At 40.0% G+C, this 25,988-nt stretch overlaps 1 protein-coding gene across 1 annotated transcript in view; it reads right to left on the bottom strand.

The window, feature by feature from the left end:
• Positions 1–20,610, bottom strand: part of LOC311054870 (NLR family CARD domain-containing protein 3-like) — a gene marked incomplete at its 3' end in the record, with an annotated part of 60,536 nt that extends 39,926 nt beyond the window's left edge. The window contains exons 1-3 of the mRNA XM_084070867.1: positions 20,554–20,610; positions 16,356–16,458; positions 5,270–5,372 (exon numbers count right to left, since the gene is read on the bottom strand). The remainder of the gene's footprint in view (positions 1–5,269; positions 5,373–16,355; positions 16,459–20,553) is intronic.
• Between the last annotated feature and the right edge of the window lie 5,378 nt (positions 20,611–25,988).

Genomic DNA, 25,988 nt, shown 5'->3' with positions numbered 1-25,988 from the left:
CATACAGTTGACATAGAAAACAGAACATTCTCTCTGTTCAGTGTATCGTATCGTATCGTATCGTGCAGAGACCTGCAGATATTAGCGCCAATCCTGTGGGTGCCGGGGAGCCCGAGCACCCAATGAGAAAGCAGAGCACCCACAGGAAATGTGTCGGTCAGATGACTGACTGTTGTGTGATGCTTGGTGCACAGGATGCACGTTCAAACTCATTCAAACTCTCTCCCTGTAATCTGCAAAGTCCTTATGCCAGTTATGATTTCATCATCAGCCAATAATCAAATTGTATGACTTGAAATGTAGTAAAAAAAATGTCTTTTTGCACACATACTGGGACAGGTGCGTAGGAGCAGGCAGCCAGTGCATGAGACAGGAAAGAATGGTGATCACGCACACTGTCTTCACTTACAGCAAAAAAAAAGTATTTTATTGCGAGTAAAATGTTTCCAACTGACATTCATCAGGTATTTCTGATTAAGGGGTTAAAACTTGGTTGATGTGGGTGTGTGACTTGTTGTTGAGTACCCTACCCACCCAACATAAATCTGCATCCATGCCTGCAGAGATGGTGGTTGCAGAGAGGAAGGTGTTGTTTGCAAGGCATGTGGTTCTTTGTGACCACATCCTCTGCTCTCATGAGAGCAGAGGAAGTTGCATATCTACCCACGCGCACAACTGTTAACTTCACCCTGTCAAAACAAGATGGCGTCGACATGCACAGCGGTGAACTTCACCCTGTCAAAACAAGATGGCGTCGACATGCACAGCGGTGAACTTCACCCTGTCAAAACAAGATGGCGTCGACATGCACAGCGGTGAACTTCACCCTGTCAAAACAAGATGGCGACAGACAAGTCGACTTGCTTGGTCTCCACACAAACAACCTTTGATTTCCTATACTGACACATCAGGTCACAATTCATGTCAGATCCTGTGTCTAGGTGAGACATGACCTGATCTAAATGTCTCAATAGAAGAGCAGGGAGACAAAATATAACCACCCCAATTATATAAGTTATATTATATTAACATACTTTACCATACAGATTGTATAAATATAAAACATTTGTAAAGAAAAATCATAGGACCTTGTAACTCTTGTTTCAGAGAAGTAACTTTTGTGAAACCACCTGCACTGCATGCACTGATGTGCTTGTAGAACCACTATGTTATACAAAGCCTGCAGAAACACCTATAAAAACATAGAAATGACTGAGGAACCAGAACTAAATACTTTTCATATAATATGAATATAAATCATGTTGTTCATTTATTCCATATTTTACATTCCAAGCACATTAAGTCTTACCGTGTTCTTGTGTTGTAAGAAGTGTGTAGAGTGTCAGATGATTGGATACAGGACCTGTCAATAAAGACAACATATTATCAGTAGAGATTGTGATTGGTTTAGAGCTCTGATCCATTCAGGTAGACATGACACACGGATAACATGTACAAAGTTTATCAATAAGTCAAAACAACTGGTGTAAAAATATAGTGAAGCAACACTAATGCATCCAGCCTGGAGTTGAACATACAGTTATATAAACATGTCAGATATACATTATTCCATGTGAAAGGCTTTGCTGAATGTGTGCAGTGGGTCCTTGATCCACCTTCATACAACATACATGTTTATCATGACAGACACTTACTGAGGTTCAGACATCACTACTTATTTATAATGATAAATAAAGATCATTTTTTATCATGACAGTAGACTGTTATGATGTTACTGAGGTTCAGACATCACTACTTATTTATAATGATAAATAAAGATCATTTTTATCATGACAGTAGACTGTTATGATGTTACTGAGGTTCAGACATCACTACTTATTTATAATGATAAATAAAGATCATTTTTATCATGACAGTAGACTGTTATGATGTTACTGAGGTTCAGACATCACTACTTATTTATAATGATAAATAAAGATCATTTTTATCATGACAGTAGACTGTTATGATGTTACTGAGGTTCAGACATCACTAATCCTACAAATCATTTTTAGAAAAGTCAGTCAGCCAATCAGCAATGTCTCTGCACTCGCACACGGTCATTGATCATTAGCATATGCACACCATGAGGAAGACCCTTTTTCTCTTCATCACAATTTAACATGTTTATTTGTCGTCATGGTTACAGACCCCCAACCTATCTGTGTGTGTGTGTGTGTGTGTGTGTGTGTGTGTGTGTGTGTGTGTGTGTGTGTGTGTGTGTGTGTGTGTGTGTGTGTGTGTGTGTGTGTGTGTGTGTGTAGTGTTGCAGGTACCAGTTGGAACCTTTATATTTGTAAAGTGTTCTCAGCTATGATCACAGCCTGAGGTTATTTCACTCTAAAAACAATGGTTCTCAAAGGTCAGGGACCCTCAGGGTTCCTTAAAGGGCAAGACAACTTTGGTAGAGGTTTGGGTCGTGTAGTTACCTTGCCATGATGTAACTCCAAAGGTGGACAAGAAATAAAAAATAATCACTCCATTGATTAGGCAAGGGATAATGCATGGGTAGGTGGTCATTATTGAAAATAAAAGCCTGACAGGGTGATTATGCACCGAGGCGGAGCCAAGGTGCATAACCACCAATAACGACCACCTCCCCATGCATTATCCCGCTTATTACACAGCTACTTAATAAATAAATAAATAAATTGACCCAAAAGTAACAACAAAACGAAGTATTTCCTTGCTTACGCAATGAAAGTATTCCATAAGTATTGGGCTGGGCGGAAAAGTTCGCCTCGGAAAACAAATGACAGTATTCCACAATACTGTCATTTGTTTTTCTGTAATACCGCCGGATTTGCCCCGGGGTGACTGTGTTTTGGGACGAGCGTTTTGGTATTCCCCCGTTGTTGTGCCACGATAAACAAGGAAGTGCAGTGGATCAAATAGAATCATTTGTATTAAAAAAAGAAAACAGTACTGGGTTTGGTGATGTTCTATATTGTCTGAATCAGCTTTGTTCTTGTTCGTTTATGTGCTTATAGAGTGACTTTACCATACAATGTAAGTCAATGAGGAGCTGATCCATTTCTAATCAATGGAGCGATTATTTTTTATTTCTTGTCCACCTTTGGGGTTGCATCATGGCAAGATAACTACACAATCCAAACCTCTACCAGAGTGGTCTTGCCCTTTAAGGTGGTTCGAATGAACCCTTGCAGGTCTGTAACTCTGAGTGTACAAATGGAACCAAATGAACCCTTGCAGGTCTGTAACTCTGAGTGTACAAATGGAACCAAATGAACCTTTACAGGTCTGTAACTCTGAGAGTGTACAAATGGAACCAAATGGACCCTTACAGGTCTGTGACTCTGAGAGTGTACAAATGGAACCAAATGAACCTTTACAGGTCTGTAACTCTGAGAGTGTACAAATGGAACCAAATGAACCTTTACAGGTCTGTAACTCTGAGAGTGTACAAATGGAACCAAATGAACCTTTACAGGTCTGTAACTCTGAGAGTGTACAAATGGAACCAAATGAACCTTTACAGGTCTGTAACTCTGAGAGTGTACAAATGGAACCAAATGAACCTTTACAGGTCTGTAACTCTGAGAGTGTACAAATGGAACTAAATGGACCCTTGAAAATGACCCTTGAAATTATGGATCCATTTGTACTCTCATAGTTATGGAGTCCTTGAAAAAGAAAAGGTTTGATGTCATGATTGATTGATTGATTGATGTATTGATTGCATTCAGTACTTTCTACACAGTTTGTAAACAGTACAGTGGTATGATGTTACAATGATGCTAAAAGGATAACACATTGTGGTCCTGTCATTCAATTCATCACTCATGAACATTAAACATCACAAAGAGAGGAAGAAAAGGGAAGTGCAGAGACGAGTAGAGAAGCTGCTTCCTGTCATCACAGACAACAGGAAGTGAACACACTGAGCAGACATGTTGCCTGGCAACAGCTAGGGCGGGACATGTCACACATATTGACTGGCGTTTACGGTAGCCAATGGGACGAGGTTATCAGTCTGCTCCCCCTGTCTTTCTGTCTTTCTGTCTGTCTGCCTGCATGGGGTGAGCTTGTAGATCTGCCATGGATGCCATTTATTCACAGTGTCAATTTAACTCAGAGAGTGTTTGAACCAAATGGACCCTTACAGGTCTGTAACTCAGAGAGTAACAAATGGAACCAAATGGACCATTACGGGTCCATTTTGTTCCATTACTTAAACTCTCAGAGTTACAGACCTGTAAGGGTCCATTTGGTTCAGATCAGATCCTACATCAGTGAAGATGTGTCTGTCCCCAGACAGACAGACAGACAGACAGACAGACAGACAGACCTTCATAGTTTGTAAGATTTAGATTAGATTTAGTCAAAGTGTTGTAACACTGACACAATAACCTTTACAATACACACCACACTGTGTGGGGGGGGGTCACCTACAAACACTGTGGGGGGGGGGGTCACCTACACACACAGTGGGGGGGGGGGTCACCTACACACACTGTCATCAAAGCTCTGGTGAGTTATAAGACATAAACGTGGAGTTGATTTTCTCTTTGCTAAAATACTTCTCACCAGTCATGATAAATGGTAAAGAAGTGGAGGCCCAAAATGTTGTCCCCCCTTACATAGAGTACTCTATACCATATATGGGCAACTGGCGGACCGGGGGCCACATGCGGCCCCCACCTTCACTTAATGTGGCCCACAGGTTAATATCAGAATAGTGATTATATTATTGATTTCAGCTGTTATGATTCATAACATGTAAACATGACCCGCTTTAATTACTTCAGTCTATATTAGTAGCTTAATGACTAGTATTAACATTATATTGTCTTTTTTATGTCCAATGTATTTGTATTGAAGTTCATAAAGTTAACATAAGTATAACTAAATGCATTTAACATTAAATAAAAATGTTACTTTTCAAAAATAGCAAAAATAGCAGATCTACAAAACGTGTCACAGTGCGATGCGTTTTGAGCTTGTAGATCTGCTATTTTTGCGTGACATCAAATGGTTAAAGTACGGCATTCATTTACGGAATAATACAGAGATAAGAGGTGTCTGCCCACACATGGTTTAGCAAGCACGCGCGCACACACACACACACACACACACACACACACACACACACACACACACACACACACACACACACACACACACACACACACACACACACACACACACACACACACACACACACACACACACACACACACACACACACACACACACACACACACAGAGCATGTGATCTCAACAAAGATAAGCATGTATAAACACATACCTACGTGGATGTACTAAGGAAAGATGCTGGTGCAGAAAGCACAAAGGAGCTGGTCAGATGTATGGAGAACCCATATGACTGGAGACGCTGATGGAGGGTTCGTCTGAGGACGATGTAGAGAGAGAGAACAGTAAGCAAGGTAAACACATACATAGAATACAGAGACAGTGTAGTGTCTCAGTAAACTATAGGATCATAGAATACAGAGACAGTGTAGTGTCTCAGTAAACTATAGGATCATAGAATACAGAGACAGTGTAGTGTCTCAGTAAACTATAGGATCATAGAATACAGAGACAGTGTAGTGTCTCAGTAAACTATAGGATCATAGAATACAGAGACAGTGTAGTGTCTCAGTAAACTATAGGATCATAGAATACAGAGAGACAGTGTAGTGTCTCAGTAAACTATAGGATCATAGAATACAGAGAGACAGTGTAGTGTCTCAGTAAACTATAGGATCATAGAATACAGAGAGACAGTGTAGTGTCTCAGTAAACTATAGGATCATAGAATACAGAGAGACAGTGTAGTGTCTCAGTAAACTATAGGATCATAGAATACAGAGAGACAGTGTAGTGTCTCAGTAAACTATAGGATCATAGAATACAGAGAGACAGTGTAGTGTCTCAGTAAACTATAGGATCATAGAATACAGAGAGACAGTGTAGTGTCTCAGTAAACTATAGGATCATAGAATACAGAGACAGTGTAGTGTCTCAGTAAACTATAGGATCATAGAATACAGAGAGACAGTGTAGTGTCTCAGTAAACTATAGGATCATAGAATACAGAGACAGTGTAGTGTCTCAGTAAACTATAGGATCATAGAATACAGAGAGACAGTGTAGTGTCTCAGTAAACTATAGGATCATAGAATACAGAGACAGTGTAGTGTCTCAGTAAACTATAGGATCATAGAATACAGAGACAGTGTAGTGTCTCAGTAAACTATAGGATCATAGAATACAGAGAGACAGTGTAGTGTCTCAGTAAACTATAGGATCATAGAATACAGAGACAGTGTAGTGTCTCAGTAAACTATAGGATCATAGAATACAGAGACAGTGTAGTGTCTCAGTAAACTATAGGATCATAGAATACAGAGACAGTGTAGTGTCTCAGTAAACTATAGGATCATAGAATACAGAGACACAGTGTAGTGTCTCAGTAAACTATAGGATCATAGAATACAGAGACAGTGTAGTGTCTCAGTAAACTATAGGATCATAGAATACAGAGACAGTGTAGTGTCTCAGTAAACTATAGGATCATAGAATACAGAGAGACAGTGTAGTGTCTCAGTAAACTATAGGATCATAGAATACAGAGACAGTGTAGTGTCTCAGTAAACTATAGGATCATAGAATACAGAGACAGTGTAGTGTCTCAGTAAACTATAGGATCATAGAATACAGAGACAGTGTAGTGTCTCAGTAAACTATAGGATCATAGAATACAGAGAGACAGTGTAGTGTCTCAGTAAACTATAGGATCATAGAATACAGAGACAGTGTAGTGTCTCAGTAAACTATAGGATCATAGAATACAGAGAGACAGTGTAGTGTCTCAGTAAACTATAGGATCATAGAATACAGAGACAGTGTAGTGTCTCAGTAAACTATAGGATCACAGGTAGTGCTGATAAAGATAAAACCAGTAACAAAAACATGAGAACAAATGACCAAGGTATGTCTGCATGGTCGTCATATATATACTATATAGCTCAAGGGCCGCGTGCGCGCTTACACACACACACACACACACACACACACACACACACACACACACACACACACACACACGGCAGAGTGTGTGCATGTGAACTCAGCCCATGTTAAACCTCGTGCACGCCCACGTGCGTTCCTCGCTCATGCATGAGACATTTAGAAAAAAAAGTCACTCTGCTAGAGTGACAGTTGACAGTAAGTCATGTGACCTCAGGGTAATGTGGTCATGTGACATATTTATGAGGATTTATTGGAATAAAAAGTATGTTTTTCCGCTCAATGTGATGTTTAGAGACGTTTCTTTTTTCCCTCTAAACCAAATCTCTCTGGTGAAAATAGCCGATCTACAAGCTCACAACGCATTGCAGCTCGACGGATAGTAAGCTTGTAGATCCACTATTTTCTGTGGATGTTCCACCCAGAGGGGGGGGGGGGCTGAGAGAGAGAGAGAGGGAGAGAGAGCCAGAGCGTGAGCGAGTGAGAGATAGAGAGAGAATGTGTTTGTTTCCACTTTGGTTTCAGCCAAACAAGTTCTAACAAGAGAGAGAATAAAGACAGATGAATATTGCATTTGAACAACACCTCTCTCCAACACACTTTACACACACACACACACACACACACACACACACACACACACACACACACACACACACACACACACACACACACACACACACACACACACACACACACACACACACACACACACACACACACACACACACACACACACACACACACAGAGAGGGTAGCAGCCTGACAGAGACGTGCAGAGGGATTTGGAGAGGCAGGGGCTGGAATTTCAAAAGGGCACCTATTGCTGGCGCCGGCCAGATGATGTCTTTTTTTTTTACATTTCTACCCAGATTTAGAGGAATATCTCATTTTAAATTAACACTATGAATGGAGGGTTATACTGAAAAAATAACTCCACAAACATGAACAATATTCATACAAAAGTTACAGTCACTGATGATCTATATGAGACATTCAGCATATAACTCTATAACAGTGGGACACAACCTTCTTGTCCTGATCACATTGACAAAAAAAAAACAATCTTTGCCAGAACAGCCAAAACAACCACCCAGCCTGCCCTACCAATCCAGTATAGCCTTACATTACTGGTTAACAATGTAAAATGAGCAGTTTCAGTTATTGAAACTGGAGAGGGCACCTTTTTTACCAACAGGTAAAAGGGCAGGGGCTCAAGGCCCCTTTCATGTCACGTGCATTTAGCCTGAGAATGTAGTTCATTCAAAACCACACACACTAAATCCAAGAGGGAAATAGCAAGAGTCACATTCTCCGTTTTTTCCTTAAATCCTTGGCACAAAGCTCTCAACAAAATGAATGTCAACAAATCAGAAGTTATCATAACACTGCTACAGAACAAAATATTCAGGCCTATTACATCTGAAAATTGTCAGTCAAACACCATTTCAGTTAATGTTAATGTTGATAGCCACTACCTGTCAACACAGTGGTATGCCACTAACAGAAGTTAATATTGAATTTGTACAAAACCTGACAGCACACTTTTCAAGTAACTGATCTTCATGGTTTTCATAAAATGAACAGCAGCAAGACTTCAGAAAATGAACACTCCTATAGTCCTAAAAAAAAGGTGCTTCAATTTTTAAATAATAAACGTATTGATCCTTAAATCCTTGGCACAAAGCTCTCAACAAATATGATCAAATCAGAAGTTATCATAACACTATTACAGAACAAAATAATATTTAGGCCTATATTTACTTCTGAAAATTGTCAGTCACAAACACCATTTCAGTTTGAATCATGTTAATAGCCACTCTGAGGTACATGCACACGCGCGCGCACACACACACACACACACACACACACACACACACACACACACACACACACACACACACACACACACACACACACACACACACACACACACACACACACACACACACACACACACACAGCAGTGTGTGCATGTGAACTCAGCTCATGTTAAACCACGCCCACGTGCGTTCCTCACTCATGCACTCTGCTAGAGTGCATGAGTGAGTTGACAGAAAGTCATGTGACCTCAGGGTAATGTGGTCATGTGACATATTTATGAGGGTTTCTTGGAATAAAAAGTATGTTTTTCAGCTCAATGTGATGTTTTGAAACGTTCTTTTTTCCCCTCTACACCAAATCTCTTCGGTGAAAATAGCCGCTCTACAAGCTCACAACGCATTGCAGCTCGACGGATAGTGAGCTTGTAGATCCTCTATTTTCTGTGGATGCTCCACCCATGGGGGGGGGGGGGGGGTGAGAGAGAGGGAGAGATAAAGATAGAGAGAGGGAGAGATAAAGAGAGAGAGAGAGAGAGAGAGAGAGAGAGAGAGAGAGAGAGAGAGAGAGCCAGAACGAGAGACAGAGCACAAGTGAGTGATAGAGAGAGAATGTGTTTGTCTCCACTTTGGTTTCAGCCAAACACGTTCTAACAAGAGAGAGAATAAAGACAGATGAATATTGCATTTAAACAACCTCTCTCCAACACGCTTTACACACACACAGACACACACACACAGTCGCACACGTACACACACACAGTCGCACACACACAGTCGCACGCGCACACACACACACACACACACACACACACACACACACACACACACACACACACACACACACACACACACACACACACACACACACACACACACACACACACACACACACACACACAAAATCATCTTAGTAAGTGTATTGTTGTCAGCTCTGCTCAGTGCTTTGTGAATGGATTCATAGAAAAACATATCAATTCAAATGTATCGTCTTCATGGTTAGGTAGAGATGATTGTTTTATTTTTATGTGACCAATATAAGAGTAATTATGACAAGATGTATATTTAGTTGTTGTCATGTCAAATAGGAAATGTATTTGTCTCTTCAGCAACTCTGCAGAGATGGTGAAGAAAGGGAACTTTGAAAGACTCTTTCAGACAAACCACACATCATGTGACTAGATCTTTACAGCTAAAAAGTGAAGTGAGAAAAACTAATAAGGAACTGAAGCTCAACCATGTGAAGCCAACATGAAACTTGATCCAGTGTCATGAGTATTTTAACAGTTACATCAATCATTGTTGCATTATTATTTGATGTGCATAAAAACTAATTCATAATCAATCTGTCCTTTATTATTCACCTTAAACTAGTGACTAATGTAGTCAGTTTTATTAATTAAATGATTCACTTATTATTTGAATGATCAGTTATAAGACATAAAAGTGGAGTTGAATGTCTCTTTGCTAAAATACTTCTCACCAGTCATGATAAATGGTAAAGAAGTGGAGGCCCAAAATGTTGTCCACCCTTACATAGAGTACTCTATACAGAAGGTCCAGGAGTCCTGGACATCCACACAGGACAACTAAACTAAACACAAATGGAACCAAATGGACCCTTACAGTTCTGTCATTCCCAGTGCACTCTAAGAGTTCTGGGGTCCAGGGTGTGATGTTTACCAAACTGGAGGTCTTTGACATAAAACATGTTTGAAAAGCAACAGATGTACACGCCCACACATGGTTTAGCACACACACACACACACACACACACACACACACACACACACACACACACACACACACACACACACACACACACACACACACACACACACACACACACACACACACACACACACACACACACACACACACACATGGTTTAGCAAACACACACACACACACACACACACACACACACACACACACACACACACACACACACACACCAACCTTCATGTCAATCACAGAACATTGAGCGAGGACGCGTCCCGCACGGAGGCGCACATGTGTGTGTTTCATTTACGTCCCGGACAGAGCCGGATACCCGGATGTCAAAACATAAATAGTTGGGAAAATACGGATTGCAGAAAGAGGACTGTGTTTCAATGCAGGAAAACACCCCAGCATCATTATATAGTGGCTGATAGAGGGGGGAAAATGCAATATACTGTAAATATATTTTTTACACATTTTACATCCATATTTTACATTCCAAGCACATTAAGTCTTACCGTGTTCTTGTGTTGTAAGAAGTGTGTAGAGTGTCAGATGATTGGATACAGGACCTGTCAATAAAGACAACATATTATCAGTAGAGATTGTGATTGGTTTAGAGCTCTGATCCATTCAGGTAGACATGACACACGGATAACATGTACAAAGTTTATCAATAAGTCAAAACAACTGGTGTAAAAATATAGTGAAGCAACACTAATGCATTCAGCCTGGAGTTGAACATACAGTTATATAAACATGTCAGATATACATTATTCCATGTGAAAGGCTTTGCTGAATGTGTGCAGTGGGTCCTTGATCCACCTTCATACAACATACATGTTTATCATGACAGACACTTACTGAGGTTCAGACATCACTACTTATTTATAATGATAAATAAAGATCATTTTTTATCATGACAGTAGACTGTTATGATGTTACTGAGGTTCAGACATCACTACTTATTTATAATGATAAATAAAGATCATTTTTATCATGACAGTAGACTGTTATGATGTTACTGAGGTTCAGACATCACTACTTATTTATAATGATAAATAAAGATCATTTTTATCATGACAGTAGACTGTTATGATGTTACTGAGGTTCAGACATCACTACTTATTTATAATGATAAATAAAGATCATTTTTATCATGACAGTAGACTGTTATGATGTTACTGAGGTTCAGACATCACTACTTATTTATAATGATAAATAAAGATCATTTTTATCATGACAGTAGACTGTTATGATGTTACTGAGGTTCAGACATCACTACTTATTTATAATGATAAATAAAGATAATTTTTATCATGACAGTAGACTGTTATGATGTTACTGAGGTTCAGACATCACTAATCCTACAAATCATTTTAGAAATGTCTGTCAGTCAGTCAGTCAGTCAGTCAGTCTTGGTTCTCTTAATCAATGTCTCTGCACTCTCACACGGTCATTGATCATTAGCTTATGCACACCATGAGGAAGACCCTTTTTCTCTTCATCACAATTTAACATGTTTATTTGTCGTCATGGTTACAGACCCCCAACCTATCTCTCTCTCTGTGTGTGTGTGTGTGTGTGTGTGTGTGTGTGTGTGTGTGTGTGTGTGTGTGTGTGTGTGTGTGTGTGTGTGTGTGTGTGTGTGTGTGTGTGTGTGTGTGTGTGTGTGTTGCAGGTACCAGCTGCTGGTACCTTTATATTTAAAAAGTGTTGTCAGCTATGATCACAGCCAGAGGTTATTTCACTCTAAAAACAATGGTTCTCAAAGGTCAGTGACCCTCAGGGTTCCTTAACCCATGAAGACCTGACGTGATTCTTAAAAATGTTTTCTAAATCCTAACAGTTTCTTGAAAAAAAACAAAAAAATATGTTTTCACAATTTTTCAAAAATAGCAGATCTACAAGCTCATAGCGCGGCACTCGGTGCCGCGCTATGAGCTTGTATATATGCTATTTTTGAATAGCCAAAGACATCTAAAGTGACACAGATGCGTTCCAGGTATCAATGGGTTAAAGGGAAAGACCACTCTGGTAGAGGTTTGGGTTGTGTAGTTACCTTGCCATGATGTACAGTGGGGCAAAAAAGTAATTAGTCAGCCACCATTGTGCAAGTTCTCCCACTTAAAAAGATGAGAGAGGCCTGTAATTTTCATCATAGTTATACATCAACTATGAGAGACAAAATTAGGGGGAAAAAAATAGAAAATCACATTGTCTGATTTTTAAAGAATTTATTTGCAAATTATGAGGAAAATAAGTATTTGGTCAATAACAAAAGTTCATCTCAATACTTTGTTATATACCCTTTGTTGGCAATGACAGAGGTCAAACGTTTTCTGTAAGTCTTCACAAGGTTACCACGCACTGTTGCTGGTATGTTGGCCCATTCCTCCACGCAAGATCTCACCCCGTAGGATCTTTTTTTTTCTTCTTTTTTTTCAAGAACGGTGAGCAAAAATCCCAGAACCACACGGGGGGACTTAGTGAATGACCTGCAGAGAGCTGGGACCAAAGTAACAAAGGCTACCATCAGTAACACACTACGCCGCCAGGGACTCAAATCCTGTAGTGCCAGACGTGTCCCCCTGCTTAAGCCAGTAGATGTCCAGGCCCGTCTGAGGTTTGCTAGAGAGCATTTGGATTATCCAGAAGAGGATTGGGAGAATGTCATATGGTCAGATGAAACCAAAATAGAACTTTTTGGTAGAAACTCAACTTCTCGTGTTTGGAGGAGAAAGAATGCTGAGTTGCAACCAAAGAACACCATACCTACTGTGAAGCATGGGGGTGGAAACATAATGCTTTGGGGCTGTTTTTCTGCAAAGGGACCAGGACAACTGATCCATGTAAAGGTAATAATGAATGGGGCCATGTATCGTGAGATTTTGAGTGAAAACCTCCTTCCATCAGCAAGGGCATTGAAGATGAAACGTGGCTAGGTCTTTCAGCATGACCATGATCCCAAACACACCGCCCGGGCAACGAAGGAGTGGCTTCGTAAGAAGCATTTCAAGGTCCTGGAGTGGCCTAGCCAGTCTCCAGATCTCAACCCCATAGAAAATCTTTGGAGGGAGTTGAAAGTCTGTGTTGCCCAGCTGCAGCCCCGAAACATCACTGCTCTAGAGGAGATCTGCATGGAGGAAGGGCCAACATACCAGCAACAGTGTGTGGTAACCTTGTGAAGACTTACAGAAAACGTTTGACCTCTGTCATTGCCAACAAAGGGTATATAACAAAGTATTGAGATGAACTTTTGTTATTGACCAAATACTTATTTTCCTCATAATTTGCAAATAAATTCTTTAAAAATCAGACAATGTGATTTTCTGGATTTTTTCCCCCTAATTTTGTCTCTCATAGTTGATGTATAACAATGATGAAAATGACAGGCCTCTCTCATCTTTTTAAGTGGGAGAACTTGCACAATGGTGGCTGACTAAATACTTTTTTGCCCCACTGTAACTCCAAAGGTGGACAAGACATAAAAAATAATCACTCCATTGATTAGGCAAGGGATAATGCATGGGTAGGTGGTCATTATTGAAATTTAAAGCCTGACAGGGTGATTATGCACCGAGGCGGAGCCAAGGTGCATAACCACCCTGAAGGGCTTTACATTTCAATAACGACCACCTCCCCAAGCATTATCCCGCTTATTACACGGCTACTTAATAAATAAATAAATTGACCCAAAAGTATTCCATAAGTATTGGGCTGGGCGGACAAGTTCGCCTCAGAAAACAAATGACAGTATTCCACAATACTGTCATTTGTTTTTCTGTAATACCGCCGGATTTGCCCCGGGGTGACTGTGTTTTGGGACGAGCGTTTTGGTATTCCCCCGTTGTTGTGCCACGATAAACAAGGAAGTGCAGTGGATCAAATAGAATCATTTTTATTTAAAAAAAAAAAGAAAACAGTACTGGGTTTGGTGATGTTCTATATTGTCTGAATCAGCTTTGTTCTTGTTCGTTTATGTGCTTATAGAGTGACTTTGAGAGCTGTTTTACCATACAATGTAAGTCAATGAGGAGCAAATGTAGATCAATTTCTAATCAATGGAGCAATTATTATTTATTTCTTGTCCACCTTTGGAGTTACATCATGGCAAGGTAAATACACAACCCAAACCTCTACCAAAGTGGTCTTGCCCTTAAGGTGGTTCGAATGAAATGATGGATCCATTTGTACTCTCATAGTTATGGAGTCCTTGAAAAAGAAAAGGTTTGTGTCATGATTGATTGATTGATTGATGTATTGATTGCATTCAGTACTTTCTACACAGTTTGTAAACAGTACAGTGGTATGATGTTACAATGATGCTAAAAGGATAACACATTGTGGTCCTGTCATTCAATTCATCACTCATGAACATTAAACATCACAAACAGAGGAAGAAAAGGGAAGTGCAGAGACGAGTAGAGAAGCTGCTTCCTGTCATCACAGACAACAGGAAGTGAACACACTGAGCAGACATGTTGCCTGGCAACAGCTAGGGCGGGACATGTCACACATATTGACTGGCGTTTACGGTAGCCAATGGGACGAGGTTATCAGTCTGCTCCCCCTGTCTTTCTGTCTTTCTGTCTGTCTGCCTGCATGGGGTGAGCTTGTAGATCTGCCATGGATGCCATTTATTCACAGTGTCAATGTAACTCAGAGAGTGTTTGAACCAAATGGACCCTTACAGGTCTGTAACTCAGAGAGTAACAAATGGAACCAAATGGACCATTACGGGTCCATTTTGTTCCATTACTTAAACTCTCAGAGTTACAGACCTGTAAGGGTCCATTTGGTTCAGATCAGATCCTACATCAGTGAAGATGTGTCTGTCTCCAGACAGACAGACAGACAGACAGACAGACAGACAGACAGACAGACAGACAGACCTTCATAGTTTGTAAGATTTAGATTAGATTTAGTCAAAGTGTTGTAACACTGACACAATAACCTTTACAATACACACCACACTGTGTGGGGGGGGGGTCACCTACACACACTGTGGGGGGGGGGGGGGGGTCACCTACACACACTGTCAACAAAGCTCTGGTGAGTTATAAGACATAAAAGTGGAGTTGATTTTCTCTTTGCTAAAATACTTCTCACCAGTCATGATAAATGGTAAAGAAGTGGAGGCCCAAAATGTTGTCCCCCCTTACATAGAGTACTCTATACCATATATGGGCAACTGGCGGACCGGGGGCCACATGCGGCCCCCACCTTCACTTAATGTGGCCCACAGGTTAATATCAGAATAGTGATTATATTATTGATTTCAGCTGTTATGATTCATAACATGTAAACATGACCCACTTTAATGACTTCAGTCTATATTAGTAGCTTAATGACTAGTATTAACATTCTATTGTCTTTTTATGTCCAATGTATTTGTATTGAAGTTCATAAGGTTAACATACTGTAAGTATAACTAAATGCATTTAAAATTAAATAAAAATGTTACTTTTCAAAAATAGCAAAAATAGCAGATCTACAAAACGTGTCACAGTGCGATGCGTTTTGAGCTTGTAGATCTGCTATTTTTGCGTGACATCAAATGGTTAAAGTACGGCATTCATTTACGGAATAATACAGAGATAAGAGGTGTCTACACACACACACACACACACACACACACACACACACACACACACACACACACACACACACACACACACACACACACACACACACACACACACACACACACACACACACACACACACACACACACACACACACACACACACACACACACACACACACACACAGAGCATGTGATCTCAACAAAGATAAGCATGTATAAACACATACCTACGTGGATGTACTAAGGAAAGATGCTGGTGCAGAAAGCACAAAGGAGCTGGTCAGATGTATGGAGAACCCATATGACTGGAGACGCTGATGGAGGGCTCGTCTGAGGACGACGTAGAGAGAGAGAACAGTAAGCAAGGTAAACACATACATAGAATACAGAGACAGTGTAGTGTCTCAGTAAACTATAGGATCATAGAATACAGAGACAGTGTAGTGTCTCAGTAAACTATAGGATCATAGAATACAGAGACAGTGTAGTGTCTCAGTAAACTATAGGATCATAGAATACAGAGACAGTGTAGTGTCTCAGTAAACTATAGGATCATAGAATACAGAGACAGTGTAGTGTCTCAGTAAACTATAGGATCATAGAATACAGAGAGACAGTGTAGTGTCTCAGTAAACTATAGGATCATAGAATACAGAGAGACAGTGTAGTGTCTCAGTAAACTATAGGATCATAGAATACAGAGACAGTGTAGTGTCTCAGTAAACTATAGGATCATAGAATACAGAGACAGTGTAGTGTCTCAGTAAACTATAGGATCATAGAATACAGAGAGACAGTGTAGTGTCTCAGTAAACTATAGGATCATAGAATACAGAGAGACAGTGTATTGTCTCAGTAAACTATAGGATCATAGAATACAGAGATAGTGTAGTGTCTCAGTAAACTATAGGATCATAGAATACAGAGACAGTGTAGTGTCTCAGTAAACTATAGGATCATAGAATACAGAGAGACAGTGTAGTGTCTCAGTAAACTATAGGATAATAGAATACAGAGAGACAGTGTAGTGTCTCAGTAAACTATATGATCATAGAATACAGAGACAGTGTAGTGTCTCAGTAAACTATAGGATCATAGAATACAGAGACAGTGTAGTGTCTCAGTAAACTATAGGATCATAGAATACAGAGACAGTGTAGTGTCTCAGTAAACTATAGGATCATATAATACAGAGAGACAGTGTAGTGTCTCAGTAAACTATAGGATCATAGAATACAGAGAGACAGTGTAGTGTCTCAGTAAACTATAGGATCATAGAATACAGAGACAGTGTAGTGTCTCAGTAAACTATAGGATCATAGAATACAGAGACAGTGTAGTGTCTCAGTAAACTATAGGATCATATAATACAGAGAGACAGTGTAGTGTCTCAGTAAACTATAGGATCATATAATACAGAGAGACAGTGTAGTGTCTCAGTAAACTATAGGATCATATAATACAGAGAGACAGTGTAGTGTCTCAGTAAACTATAGGATCATAGAATACAGAGAGACAGTGTAGTGTCTCAGTAAACTATAGGATCATAGAATACAGAGAGACAGTGTATTGTCTCAGTAAACTATAGGATCATAGAATACAGAGATAGTGTAGTGTCTCAGTAAACTATAGGATCATAGAATACAGAGACAGTGTAGTGTCTCAGTAAACTATAGGATCATAGAATACAGAGAGACAGTGTAGTGTCTCAGTAAACTATAGGATCATAGAATACAGAGAGACAGTGTAGTGTCTCAGTAAACTATAGGATCATAGAATACAGAGACAGTGTAGTGTCTCAGTAAACTATAGGATCATAGAATACAGAGACAGTGTAGTGTCTCAGTAAACTATAGGATCATAGAATACAGAGACAGTGTAGTGTCTCAGTAAACTATAGGATCATAGAATACAGAGAGACAGTGTAGTGTCTCAGTAAACTATAGGATCATAGAATACAGAGACAGTGTAGTGTCTCAGTAAACTATAGGATCATAGAATACAGAGACAGTGTAGTGTCTCAGTAAACTATAGGATCATATAATACAGAGAGACAGTGTAGTGTCTCAGTAAACTATAGGATCATATAATACAGAGAGACAGTGTAGTGTCTCAGTAAACTATAGGATCATATAATACAGAGAGACAGTGTAGTGTCTCAGTAAACTATAGGATCATAGAATACAGAGAGACAGTGTAGTGTCTCAGTAAACTATAGGATCATAGAATACAGAGACAGTGTAGTGTCTCAGTAAACTATAGGATCATAGAATACAGAGACAGTGTAGTGTCTCAGTAAACTATAGGATCATATAATACAGAGAGACAGTGTAGTGTCTCAGTAAACTATAGGATCATATAATACAGAGAGACAGTGTAGTGTCTCAGTAAACTATAGGATCATATAATACAGAGAGACAGTGTAGTGTCTCAGTAAACTATAGGATCATAGAATACAGAGAGACAGTGTAGTGTCTCAGTAAACTATAGGATCATAGAATACAGAGAGACAGTGTATTGTCTCAGTAAACTATAGGATCATAGAATACAGAGATAGTGTAGTGTCTCAGTAAACTATAGGATCATAGAATACAGAGACAGTGTAGTGTCTCAGTAAACTATAGGATCATAGAATACAGAGAGACAGTGTAGTGTCTCAGTAAACTATAGGATCATAGAATACAGAGAGACAGTGTAGTGTCTCAGTAAACTATAGGATCATAGAATACAGAGACAGTGTAGTGTCTCAGTAAACTATAGGATCATAGAATACAGAGACAGTGTAGTGTCTCAGTAAACTATAGGATCATAGAATACAGAGACAGTGTAGTGTCTCAGTAAACTATAGGATCATAGAATACAGAGAGACAGTGTAGTGTCTCAGTAAACTATAGGATCATAGAATACAGAGACAGTGTAGTGTCTCAGTAAACTATAGGATCATAGAATACAGAGACAGTGTAGTGTCTCAGTAAACTATAGGATCATATAATACAGAGAGACAGTGTAGTGTCTCAGTAAACTATAGGATCATATAATACAGAGAGACAGTGTAGTGTCTCAGTAAACTATAGGATCATATAATACAGAGAGACAGTGTAGTGTCTCAGTAAACTATAGGATCATAGAATACAGAGAGACAGTGTAGTGTCTCAGTAAACTATAGGATCATAGAATACAGAGAGACAGTGTAAACAATGAACCTAGCCAAGGTATCACCAATCACCAAGGTATGTCTGCATGGTCGTCACATACTATATAGCTCAAGGGCCACACACACACACACACACACACACACACACACACACACACACACACACACACACACACACACACACACACACACACACACACACACACACACACACACACACACACACACACACACACACACACACACACACACACACCACACACACGGCAGAGTGTGTGCATGTGAACTCAGCCCATGTTAAACCTCGTGCACGCCCACGTGCGTTCCTCGCTCATGCATGAGACATTTAGAAAAAAAGTCACTCTGCTAGAGTGACAGTTGACAGTAAGTCATGTGACCTCAGGGTAATGTGGTCATGTGACGTATTTATGAGGGTTTATTGGAATAAAAAGTATGTTTTTCAGCTCAATGTGATGTTTTTCCCTCTACACCAAATCTACAATATAGCTAAAGGGCCACACACACACACACACACACACACACACACACACACACACACACACACACACACACACACACCACAAGAAGAATCCATGGCACAAGCAGCAGCGTTGCAAAATGCATGTTAAATCTGCACCTACTGTACTACATTAACACTGGTACAACGGTGTGGTTGTTAGATGTTACAAAAAACAACACTGGCTCCAGAGTTCATTTTGACAGAAAATTCTGGTTTAGTCTTTAGAATAAAACTCTTTAGTTTGAGACATATTTTAGTTTTCTGACATTGTTTAGTCTCTTAGTCTTAGTCAACAACATTAACACTGCTGGTGTCCACATGCGTCTCACATCCGCGCTGCCATGGTGCACACACACACACACACGCACGCACGCACGCACGCACGGCAGAGTGTGTGCATGTTAACATTTAGAAAAGAAAGTCACTCATTGTCTCCGCTTTCCTGGAGCGACCATACACACACACACACACACACACACACACACACACACACACACACACACACACACACACACACAGAAGGTAGAGAGACAGAGAGAAAAGGAACAAATTAAAGGTTCTCCTACATTGTTTGTATTTTACATTCAACCAAACTTTGATACATAATAACAAGTGGTTGTAATACATTATATAAAACACAGCACAACATTAACCTTCATAAAGATAAAGGTGAGAACAGCAGACATGAACCTTTATCCCAGCAGACCAGACTAGAGGGATGTGTTCTAGTATATTGATGGATAACACTTACCCTACATGAATGTGTATGCTTTGATCCAGCCTGTTCTGTTCACTACAACGCTGTGTGTGTCTAAATGGTTGAATGTACAACGCTGGAACTCTTCTATCATAAAGGGGCGTGTCTAAAGCTACGCTCCTGTGTTTCTCTCTTACGTAACTTCAGCCAGGTTGTGTAAGACATCGCCCCGCTATGTAGTCACAGTATGAGAACATGTACTGGTCCTTTTAGATGATCATTGTATCTTTATAACAGCTCTGTTAACATGAAGCCACTTTATAACAATCACAACCATAAAGTTATATTAAAGAAATAAAGGTCCTGTACCTGCGGCAGTAATTCTTTATACTGTAAACAAACTGTATTGCAGACCAAAAAGAAAACACTAAACTGTTGCTTTTGAAATTAAATGCAGTATTTTATCTGACCCAATATTAATCAACCAAAATAATAATTCAATTCAGTGCAATTAAAGGATCAGTGCACTTGTCTCAAAGCCTCCAATGAGTATAGTAATCCAAAGGTAATCCAAAAGTATTCAAACAGATATTGTCGATCTTCTATTTTCTGAAAATCAGGTGATCCCCAAAGTCATCAAATGAAAAGGCAATGCATTGCATAAAAAAGTATATTCCTCACCCAACCTTCAAGTCAGGGTCAGTCACATGGGCTTCTTTGTCCAAAAGCTCTGACTGGCTTCAGAGCTAAACCCTCAGAAATGTTCCTCCTCCAAACTTCTCTCCTTCCAGATGCATAAGTTCTCCGGCCACACTGCTCAGTGGTTTAGTAGAGGCTGTATAGGCTGGTTTAGTAAGAGTCTCCTTCTCAAACACCAACAAACACTTTTTTTCAAAACCTAAAATGGAACCCACGGCCGCCTCACTTCCTGTACTTTTATAGTTGTTCCTGATACCTCACTTCCTGTGGAACTTTTGCTACATGCGCTGCTTTTTCCCCACAGCGCCCCCTATGAGTGAACCATGTCAACAGAAAATGAATCATAATGGCCATAATCACCTTACACAAAACAAAACATTTTTTTTCTGTATACTACATTTAAATATTATATACAGTTAAATAGTCAACCATATTTTAACCAATATATTCCCCTGTTATCACCAAGTATGTTATGTCTCTTGTTTACCTTTTTCTTTCAATAATCATCATACCTGGACAGGAAATATATTATTTCACACATTTATGTGGCAGTGTCACAACTTGTCATCACAACTTACACATTTACAAAATACATTATTGTTATGACCCTGGCCTAGGGGAACCAGCAGGGAACATAGCAAAAAGACAGGGGACACGCAGTTTAACATTTAGTGTTTATTCAATAATCAAAATGAACGAACAGATCATGAACTAGAAAATGTGCTCCTCGGAGCACAGGTCTCCGCCAGGACTGTTCCTGATTAATTCTGTCTTACCTATTTATATGACATATTGTCACGTGTCACTTGACCAATGTTAGCTTGGCTGAAGCTCACTTCAAAAAATATAAATGATTTTTTTAAGTGACACACCTATTTATTGGTTTCTATTTCGTCATGCGTCTCGCTAGCCAATCAAAGCACACCCTTTCAACATATTGTCACGTGTCACGTGAAGCTTGACCAATGTTAGCTTGGCGGACACACGGAAGGACGGAGACGAAAACATACTCTCCACCTCTGGCGGAGACAATAAACAGATGAGGTGTGTAAATCAGTAAAGTCAGTAGAGTAGTGTACTGTGTGTATGCATGAGTGGATTATTGCATGTGTGAACATAAATGTGGGATAAGGAGGTGTAGGTTGGGTGAGGAGCAAAAGGTAAATGAACTGAAGGGAAGAGAGGACTGGGGAGGCAGGCTGTTATAGGGCGTGGCCACCTGGGCCCAGGTGCATGGCTGATGGCCAACATCTCACTGCTCCCCAAGTCTTAGCTCCATACAGCAGTACTGACTCCACTGTGAGGGTCCATGTCTCAGCCCCATACAGCAGTACTGACTCCACTGTGAGGGTCCATGTCTCAGCTCCATACAGCAGTACTGACTCCACTGTGAGGGCCCATGTCTCAGCTCCATACAGCAGTACTGACTCCACTGTGAGGGTCCATGTCTCAGCTCCATACAGCAGTACTGACTCCACTGTGAGGGTCCATGTCTCAGCTCCATACAGCAGTACTGACTCCACTGTGAGGGCCCATGTCTCAGCTCCATACAGCAGTACTGACTCCACTGTGAGGGTCCATGTCTCAGCTCCATACAGCAGTACTGACTCCACTGTGAGGGTCCATGTCTCAGCCTCATACAGCAGTACTGACTCCACTGTGAGGGTCCATGTCTCAGCCTCATACAGCAGTACTGACTCCACTGTGAGGGTCCATGTTTTCACTTTAGTAAATAGTTATCACTAAAAGCCACGGTTTGATAATTGTTGTAACTAAGTAAAATAAAATAATACACTGTAAAAAGAAAATATATACATGGGGATGAAAGTGAGGGCCCTAATATCCCAGAACAGCATGAATTGGCCTTAATTAGGGACAAAATGCAAACCTGCAGCCAGTGCATCACACCTAAGGTCCCATACACCACCTAAGGCCGACATAAGTGTCTGTGGAACACATACTCCTCACGGTCGTCCCACCGGTACTCCCTACAGTCAACCCGCCGGTGCATGTCAGGAGCCGCCCACTAATGCCTCCCCTGGCCTGTCCTCCAGCACCTGTGGGAACATGGGCCGTCAGCAAAGCAGAGACAAAGGAGCTGACGTTGCACCCGCGGACGTAAAACTGGGGCAGCATCATAATGGGGAATTGGAGTCCTTATTATTCGTGTCCATCGCACAAATGGACACCGGGTGCTCTTACACACTGATTTCTCACTCAACAGTAAACAGACCAACATACAGTATAAGTGTATACAGGGTATCTGCACATTTATAAAGAGACCATTTAAGACCTTTTTAATACAGATGAAATGACAAATGAAAATAAACTAATAAGACCAGTACTGTGTCAAAAGTAACTAACTACACTATAAGACCATGGTCAAACATTTGGCCAAATTGTCAAATATTACCTAAGAAAGCCTACCCTACTCACTTTCAAAACTGCCCAAAAGATACACCTTCAGGAGGCTGCAATTGATAAATGGCCCCTGTCCAAGTCCTAACCTACCCCATGTCCTAACCTACCCCCCCCCCCCCCCCCTCTCTCTTCCTTCTTTTGTACACATTTTTCACTCTTCATACCAGTAACCTGTAAACTGATTGTATGACATTCTATAGTAGCGTGTATATCTGTCTGTCTCTTATATGTCATCATGATTTGTGTGCGTGGGGAACTCATTTGAAACAAGCTCAGTGCTTTAATGAGTCTTCCAGTTTAGTAGACCTTGTATTGTGAATTTGTACTTCCATGTACTGTTGTTCTCATGTCTTACTAAATAAAGTACATCAATCAATCAATCAATCAATCAATCAATCAAAGGCAAGCATTTCTTTGAAAATAGCAGATCTACAAGCTCACAACACCTCACAGTGCGATGCGGTGTGAGCTTGTAGATCTGCTATTTTCACAATAGTCATCTGTGGTGTAACAACCGGCCTTTATAACTGAAAGGATAATTATTAACTAAAGGAAAAAAAAAACATAATAAAAATAATAGGTATAAACAAAGGACAGAGGAGAGGAGGGAAGGAATGAAGGAAACTATAAAGGAAAGGAATGTGTGTCTTTTAGCTGAAGATGTGGTGAACAGAGACACCTGGTGGACAAACACTGTAAATACACCAACATTACACAGTAAGGAGAGATTTGACTGAATCTATTCATTAGCATAATATGCAACAACACAACAGACATGAACAGACCAGTTACAGACCAGAGCAGTTTCACTCCAAACACAGCAAATACACATTGAAGAGAAGAAGCCAGCAGTATAAACCTACTAATGCCTTAAAAGTGAAGATGTCACACAGACAAACACAACAAGGAAGCAAAACAAATAAGAAAGACAAGTGTTGTCTTACCTTAAGATGAAGTGAATGAAAACAGACATGATAGTCCAACAGTGGATAATATTATTTTACCAAAAGTAAACAACTGTCTGTCACTGACTAGAGAAAACACACTACTGCTGTTAATTAACAATAATGCATTGCACCTGTGCTGACCTACTGAACCAGGGAATGTACCATGTGTCAACACAGGGGGAATACAAGTGCTGTGGAGAATATAATATAACCTTTTGAATCGTAGTATTTAATTAGTATTTAGTATCGTTGTGCCTTTTAGGCTTCCTGATCCAAAATTGCACAGGGCAGATATGACAAATAACTTTAATATACAAAGAAAGTATTAACATATTTAATATGTATTTAATACATGTACAAACAATATAGCATAAATAGCTGATCTACAAGCTTACAATGCGTCACTTTGTGACACATTGTGAGCTGTGAGCACGTTGTGAGCTTGTAGATCAGATTATGCAAAAATAACTGTGATTATCTCAAATAAAATAATTTTGTCTATGAATTGAATACCAAGGCCCTCATTGGAAACAAGTCTGCAAGGACTTTTATGAACGGACCTGTTAGACAAAGTATTTTAAATGTAAATGTGCTGTTTTACATTTTTTGCCTAATAAAATATTCAATCAATCAATATTCAATCAATTAGACGATTGTGTAATAATTGTGACAAGCCTGCGTTCCACTCACATGGTAAAGTATAGCTTGCCTGACTACCCACTGAGCCATATTAGACCTCCGTCTAAAACCGGGTTATAATTGGTATAACAGTGAAAGTTTTTTTGCGGTCTACGTTGATTAGCTGTTTTTTAAGCGTCTGTACATAGACGTCTATATTATAGACGTGATTTCAACGGCTATAATATAGACGGGAGGAGGCCAAAAGAGGAGGTAGTACAAGTTTCCCGGTAGACAGACGACCCCCCTCCCCTTGTTTGTATATATACATTTTTTAGCTTTTTGCTTATTTTTGCTTTTTTTTTTCCATTGTGTTATTTTTTCTCTGTATTTTTATGTTGATATTTGAACTGTTTGGTTGCTACTATATATGTCTATAAAATGAATACCAAGGACCTCAACGGAAACAAGTCTACAAGGACTTTTTAGGACGGACCTTTTAGACAAAAGTATTATAAATGTAACTGTGATGTTTTACATTATTTTTGCCTAATAAAACTTTCAAATCAATCAATCAAACCCTCTGTGGCAGCGGTGGCCTAGTGGTTAGAGGGGCGGCCTTGATACCGGAAGGTCCCTAGTTCGATTCCCCAATTCATCACATCGATCATGAATCACCGCTGAATAGCCCTTGAGCAAGGCTTCCATGCAGGGTCCGGCTGGAAACAAGCTTCGTGCTTAGTCCGACACCCTGGGTAAACAACAAACTTTGCTTTGCTTTGCTTTGCTTTGCTTTGCTTTGCT

This window comes from Gymnoscopelus microlampas, assembly GCF_963454915.1.
Source record: "Gymnoscopelus microlampas genome assembly, chromosome: 11".
Classification (NCBI taxonomy): domain Eukaryota; kingdom Metazoa; phylum Chordata; class Actinopteri; order Myctophiformes; family Myctophidae; genus Gymnoscopelus; species Gymnoscopelus microlampas.
Note: the sequence above shows the minus strand (reverse complement) of the source record. Positions and strands in the feature narration are given on the sequence as shown.